The sequence below is a fragment of the Arachis ipaensis genome, chromosome B4 (assembly GCF_059453495.1).
Source record: "Arachis ipaensis isolate K30076 ecotype BB chromosome B4, ASM5945349v1, whole genome shotgun sequence".
Taxonomy (NCBI): Eukaryota; Viridiplantae; Streptophyta; class Magnoliopsida; order Fabales; family Fabaceae; genus Arachis; species Arachis ipaensis.
Window position 1 is genome coordinate 13,813,099 of NC_142439.1, and position 7,735 is coordinate 13,820,833.

Below are 7,735 nucleotides of genomic sequence, written 5' to 3' on the forward strand. Positions count from 1 at the left end.
TGCTGTTGGTTTTGAATTGAAATTGAATTTTGTTAATTAGTGATGCTCAAATTTGAATGCATATACTTCACATAGTTCAAGTTATTCTGTTCAAATAGGCATATTGCTAAATGTTTCTGAAGTTGGTTAAATTTACTTATATATAGGTCAATTTTTGGTTAAACTAATTTTATCTGTCTAATTAAATAATTAATTTTCTATCATTCTAGTAGTTCTTTATTTTATGATAGTTAGTGCAATTAATTATGTTATATTATCCGTTATAATGTATATTATATTTTATTGTGTTAAGGTATTATTATTATTATTATTATTATTATTATTATTATTATTATTATTATTATTATTATTATTTGGATGAGTCAATAGTCAATAAGTTGAATAAGGATTTTGATAATAAGTTATATTAATGTTTCATATGTTTTAAGAGTGAAAATGACAGTAAATTAAAAAAAAAATCAAGTATGAGATCATTTTAAATGACTTAAGGATGACTTCTTCTTTGTATATGGACAAAATTATACATGTAGTAATATATATTACTAAATATTTGTGAAGTTGGAATGTACACTTACCTCTTTTGTTTTATTTGATTTCAACAGATAATGTATTTCTTTAACTAAGTTCAACGTAGTTTATTTTGATTAAACATTTTGAATGATGTTGTGAATATGTTTTGCATATTTTTAATTGGTATGCTCTTTGTAGATATGATGACAGGTAGAGGTTGTTGAGTTTAGGAAACAATAAAATTAATGATGATGACAAACATAGATTTTAGTTGGGTTAAAAGTCCAATTGGGTTTGATCTTTGCATTTAATGTTGCAAGCCCATGTTTCATTGTGAAGCCTAAACAAAGAAGACAAACAACCCAACTAGATGAACGAAATACAACCAAGACTGCTAAATAGAGATGAGTCCATAATCTAGCCCATTGCCATTCAAGAAAAAGAAAAGCAACCACCAGCTGGTGGTGTTATGGTGTTTCGGGTAATTAAAGCACAAGAAGAAAGAGAAAAGTTCACCTTTTCACTAAGCATCAAAGAAGAAAAAGGTGTTTCACTTTTTCATTAAGCACCAAATCAGAAGAAAGAAAAGTAAATCAAGAAAGTTAGGTCAAATCAAAATCAACTGGCACAAATTAAGCATAATCAGAAGATAAAAGATAAATTATTTCCATTAATATGCAAGTCAATTACTTGTTGATTTCTCCTTTCCTCTGCACAACCATTTCAGGCAATATAAAGAAAGTGGTGCCTACTTTACTCTGCTGTGAATCAATGACTAATAATGAAACTTGGGGCCAAAGAACAAAATTAAGGATTTGGATTTGGCAAACTCATTAAGAAAGCAAGTTGATGCTGGTCATCTCTCTACTGTTATGCTTAACTCTGATTCTAAATCCCTGATTTTTTGGTTTGAGTGAAGAAAAGGAAAGGAAGACTTCAGCTAATTCAAGATTCAAGGAGTTGACTTAGGAATGAAAACCCTAGCCGTGGCTACAGGACTCCATACAAAAAGAAAAATCACTCCAGTTTGCAAGTAAGGAGAGAGAACCAGAATTCATGTTTCATGAGAGCTTCTCTACTGTTCTTGCTCAAATTTTTTGGATAGTATTTCTACATAAAAGAAATATTCCACCAAGATAGAGAGCTACATCTGAGAGTGCTGAATCCAGTTCATCTTATAGCTTCAGAGCTATTCTACATCATCTCCTTCATGGTTTATTATTGAATATTCTGTTTGTATGCTGTATTTTTCTTTATTTCTATTCGGTGGTAAAAGGCATATAAGTGAGGCATTAAGAGATCCGTCATGGTAGATGACGGTCTTCTCTAGAATCCTCTTGAGTTCCCTGTTGGAAACCTCAACATGTCCACTTGTCTGAGGGTGATAAGAGGTTGCCACTTTATGGCAGACTCATATCTCAGCAGAAGTGAGTCCAGCTGTCTGTTACAGAAGTGACTTCCACCATCACTAATGAGTGTCCTTGGGACACCAAACTGGCTAAAAATATATATCTGAAGAAAGCTCATCACCACTTTGGCATCATTGGTGGGCAGAGCCACAGCTTCCACCCACTTGGACACATAATCAACTGCCACTAGAATATAGTTGTTGGAGTATGAGGGTGGGAAAGGTCCTACGAAATCAATACCCCACACATCAAATAACTCAACCTCCAGTATTCCCTGCTATGGCATCTCATGATTGGCAGGGAGATTCTTAGCTCTTTCATGCCTGTCACAGTGCTTCACAAATTCTCTTGAATCCCTGAAGAGGGTCGGCCAGTAGAAACCGCTCTAAAGAACCTTTATAGCTCTCCTTTCACCACCAAAGTGGCCTCCATAATCATAACCATGACAGTGCCAAAGAATCTATTGTGTTTCCTCATCTGGAACACATCTCCGGATTATACCATCTGAACATCGTTCAAAAAGGTACGATTCCTCCTAAATGTAGTACTTTGCATCAGTCAGTAGCTTCTTCACTTGTTGTTTACTGTACTCCTTTGGAATAAAATTCATGGCCTTGTAATTTGCAATGTCTGCAAACCATGGAGCCTGCTGAATGAGGAACAACTGCTCATTTGGAAATGTCTCACAGCTGTGGGTGGTTGTACTCCTGCCTCAGGCTCAATTTCTAGAAAGATGGTCAGCTACTTAGTTTTCTGACCCTTTCCTGTCTTTTATCTCAACATCAAACTCCTGAAGGAGCAACACCCATCTGATTAATCTTGGTTTAGAATTCTGTTTGGTTAGAAGGTACTTCAAAGAAGCATGATCAGTAAAACAATAAAGTTAAAACCAATTAAATAGGACCTAAACTTATCAACAGCATACACAATAGCTAATAATTCTTTTTCTGTAGTTGTATAATTCCTTTGGGCATCATTTAACACACGGTTAGCATAGTAAATGACATGTATAAGCTTGCCATGCCTCTGTCCTAAAATAGCTCCTATAGCAAAATCACTAGCATTACACATTAATTCAAATGGTAAATCCCAGTCAGGGGCAGCTATAATGGGAGCAGAGGTAAGGTTTGCTTTCAGAGTTTCAAAAGCATGCAGGCATTCAACATCAAACACAAAAGGAACATCAATAACTAATAGATTGCTCAATGGTTTAGCAATTTTTTAAAAATCCTTTATAAATCTTCTATAAAATTCTGCATGACCTAAGAAACTCCTGACTGTCTTAACATTAGCTGGTGGTAGTAATTTTTCAATTACCTCCACCTTTGCTCTGTCAACTTCAATTCCTTTACTTGAAATCCGGTGTCCAAGAACAATACCTTCTGTAACCATAAAAAGACATTTTTCCCAATTCAAAACAAGGTTTGATTCTTGACACCGTTTCAAGAACAGAGATAAATGATTAAGGCAGGATTCAAAAGAATTACCAAAAATAGAAAAATCATCCATAAATACCTTAATAAACTTTTCAACCATATCAGAAAAAATAGAAAGCATACACCTCTGAAAAGTTACTGGAGCATTACAAAGTCCAAATGGCATTCTTCTGTAAACAAATACTCCAAAAGGGCATGTGAATGCTGTCTTCTCTTGATCTTGAGGGTCCATTGCAATTTGATTATATCCAGAATATCCATCTAGAAAACAATAAAAAGCATGACCAGCTAACCTCTCAAGCATCTGATTAATGAAAGGCAGGGGGAAGTGATCCTTCCTTGTAGCAGTGTTGAGCCTCCTGTAGTCTATGCACATTCTGCATCCTGTTACTGTTCTTGTAGGAATAAGTTCATTCTTTTCATTCTTGATCACTGTCATCCCTCCTTTCTTGGGAACTACCTGCACAGGACTTACCCAAGGGCTGTCAGAAATAGGATAAATAATGCATGCTTCCCATAGTTTCATTACCTCTTTTTGGACCACCTCTTTCATAGTTGGATTGAGTCTCCTTTGTGGTTGCACAACCGGTTTAGCATCATCTTCAAGAAGGATCTTGTGCATACACTTGGTTGGACTAATCCCCTTTAAATCACCAATGGTCCACCCAAGAGCTGTTTTATGACTCCTGAGCACTGCAATAAGCGCCTCTTCCTCTCCAGGCTTCAAGGAAGAGCTAATGATCACTGGATATGACTCATTTTCACCTAGGAACACATATTTCAGAGAAGGAGGCAAAGGTTTTAGCTCAAGCTTGGGGACTTCCTTCTCTACTATAGGCGTGCTCTTCAGCTCTTTCTGGGGTGGTGAATCATCAACTTCAACTAACTCATACTCAGAAATAGGATCCAGAATATCATTAAGTACCTCAGCTTCCAGTACCTCTTAAACTAGTGGTTCAACAACATCAACTCTCATACATCCTTCAGAATCATTAGGGTGTTTGAGAGCTTCAAATACATTAAGGACCACCTGCTCTTCATTAACCCTAAGGGTTAATTCACTATTTTGCACATCAATCAAAGCTCTACCTGTAGCTACAAAGGGTCTACCAAGAATAATAGAGGATTTTGCATCCTCTTCCATGTCTAATATAACAAAATCAGCAGGAAAAATAAATGGTCCTACTTTCACAAGTAAATCCTCAACAACACCCACAGGAAATTTAATGGAAAGATCAGCAAGTTGAAGAGAAATACAAGTGGGTTTTATCTCCTCAATTTTGAGCTTTTTCATCACTGAAAGTGGAATGAGATTGATGCTAGCTCTAAGATCACATAAAGCTCTATGAATGGTGATATCTCCAATGGTGCAAGGAATGACAAAGCTCCCTGGATCTTGCATCTTCTCAGGAAAGTTATGTTGAATAATAGCACTGCACTCCTTGGTTAACACCAATGTCTCTTGTTCCTTTCAATTCCTCTTGTTGGTCAATAATTCTTTCATAAATTTAGCATAGAGAGGCATTTGCTCAAGAGCCTCTGCAAAAGGAATGTTGATCTGCAGTTTCTTGAAGACTTCTAAAAATCTAGAAAATTGCTTGTCCTTGGAAGCCTTCTGAAGCCTTTGAGGATATGATAATTTTGGCTTGTACTCAGGAGCCTTGGGCAATGTAGGATAAGTGTCAAGAGAGTCTGAAAATGGGTTGTTTGCACGCTTTGGATGGGCGTGTTCTACTTCTTCCTTCTTCTCCTCTGGAGCTTCTTTTTCAACTAGGTCATCATTGACCTTGGCCTCAGAACCAGCTACTTTACCACTTTTCAACTCAATAGCCTTGCAATCTTCTCTTGGGTTCACCACTGTATCACCAGAAAATGTACTTGAAGACCTCTCAGGTATTTTCTTGCTCAACTGGCCTATTTGCACCTCCAAATTTCTAATGGAAGCTCTGGTTTCCTGCATAAAGCTATTCATCATTGTCTCCCAAATAGAATTCTATTAGGGCTGAGAATTTGCCTGCTGAGGTGGTTGTTGTTGATGAGACTGAAATTGGCAGTTATTATGATTATTCTACTGAAAACCGCCTTGAGAATTATTCTTAAAATTTTAAGATCTCTGAGATTGGTCTCTCCACCCAAAATTTGGGTGATTTCTCCACCCTTGATTGTAGGTCTTAGAGTATGGATCATTATTGGGATTTCTAGGACCATTCCCCATGCAATTGGCATGTTCAGAAGAAGATTAAGTATAATCATAATTCTCATTTTGCATAAAGTTACCTATCATGTCATAAGAGGCTTCTTGGGGTGCATTCTGAGTGTTGACAGCTGAAACTTGCATTCCACTCAACTGTTGAGTAATTAGACTTATTTGCTGAGATAAAAGTTTGTTCTGAGCAAGAAGAGCATCAACAGCTTCTATTTCCAAAACACCTCTCTTCTGGAAAGTTTTAGAGTGCACAAGATTCCTGTTGGAGGAATATAAGTATTGGTTATTAGCAACCAACTCAATAAGCTCAATAGTCTCCTCTGGTGTCTTCTTCATGTGTAAAGAACCACCTGCAGAATTATCTAAGCGCATCTTGGACATTTCACATAGGCCCTCATAAAAGATATCCAGCTGAGTCCATCTAGAGAACATGTCTGGAGGGCATTGCCTAGTCAGTAGCTTGAATCTCTCCCAAGCTTCATAAAGGGTCTCACCATCTTTTTGTCTGAACGTCTGAACCTCTACCCTTAGCTTAGTCAGCTTTTGAGGTGGGAAAAATTTAGTCAGAAATCTAGTGACAACCTTATCCCAAGTATCCAGACTCTCCTTGGGTTGAGAATCTAACCACAGCTTTGCTCTATCCTTCACAACAAATGGGAAGAGCATGAGTTTGTACACCTCAGGGTTCACTCTATTAGTTTTTACAGTATCACAAATCTACAAAAAATCAGAAATAAATTGATTTGGATCTTCCTGAGGGAGTCCATGATACTGGCAATTTTGTTGCACAAGAGTAACTAGTTGTGGCTTCAGTTCAAAGTTGTTTGCCGCTATAGGAGGCACCACAATACTTTTGCCATAGAGATCTGGATTAGGACCAGTATAAGAGCCAAGCACTCTTCTAGGTTGCTCATTTCTACTCAGATTTGCCATATTGCCATTAGCAGCATTATTATGATCCATAGTGGACTCTGCAGCCTTGTAAAGTCTTGCTTGTTGCAAACGCTGCCTCAAAGTCCTTTCAGGTTTAGGATCAAAGTCTAACAGAGGTTCCATGTCTCTGTTCCTGCTCATAAAGAGACAGAAGACAAGAAAAATGGGATTCTCTACGTCAGAATGTAGAGAAGTCCCAGTGAAGTAACCTGTGTAAAAGATAAGATGAAATAAACTGAACAACTAAAACAAAAATTTAAAATTCACTGAACAAAGATTGGGAATAAAATATATATATATATATTTATTTATTTTAAAGAATTAAGAGAAATAAAAAAATAAATAAAATTAACTAGGGGATACCAAACTTAATTTCAGAGATTAAAGAAAAGTTAATTGATGAAAAAAAAAATCAAAGCTAAGAAGCAAATAACTAATAAAATAAACGAATAAAATTTGTGTCTGGAACACAATGAAACAATAAGAAATCAAAATAAATAAAAAAAAGCAACGACAACAAAGGAAAATTAAAGTGGACGAAATGGCTAAAGACTCTTGAAGAACTAATAAAGAAAAATGAAAGTTAAAAGGAAATAAACAATGGAGCACGAAGACAGGGGGGTTTAAACTAAATAACAATTAGAAAAAGAAAAGAAAATGAAATTGGAATTTTTAATTAAAAGAAAATTAATTGAAAAAGAAAAATTATTTGATCTAGACAATCAAACAACTAATAGTTGTCAATTACAGTCAATCTCAGGTAACGGCGTCAAAAACTTGGTGTGGAATTTACAATCCACAAACTAATCGACAAGTGCACCGGTTCGTACCAAGTAGTACCTCAAGTGAATGAGGGTCGATCCCACGAGGATTGATGGATCAAACAAAAATGATTGAGTGATTGACTTAGTCAGACAAATAGAAAATGGTGTTTTGAAAGTTCAACTGCATTAAACAGTAAATCAGAGAATCAAAAAAGCAAGTAGTAAACAAGTAGTGAATAATATATGGACAAACAGTTAAGGCTTTAGAGTTATCTATTTTCCGGATTGACTTTTCTTACTAACTATTTTAATCATGCAAGATTTAATTCATGGCAAACTATAAGTGACTAAACCCTAATTCCTTAGACCTTTTTATTCTCCTCTAACCTTCATTAACCGCCAATTCCTTGGTCACTTAATTCCAATTAGAGGGTGAAGTTCAATTCTAGTTTATATGCCATAGAAATCCTAATTACC

The 7,735-nt window shown here is 35.9% G+C and overlaps 1 non-coding gene across 1 annotated transcript; it reads left to right on the forward strand.

The window, feature by feature from the left end:
* The first annotated feature begins 5,988 nt into the window (after positions 1-5,988).
* Positions 5,989-6,094, forward strand: LOC148566718 (small nucleolar RNA R71). The gene has a single exon (XR_015881900.1). It is a non-coding gene; the product is annotated as a small nucleolar RNA R71 (small nucleolar RNA).
* The last annotated feature ends 1,641 nt before the right edge of the window (positions 6,095-7,735 follow it).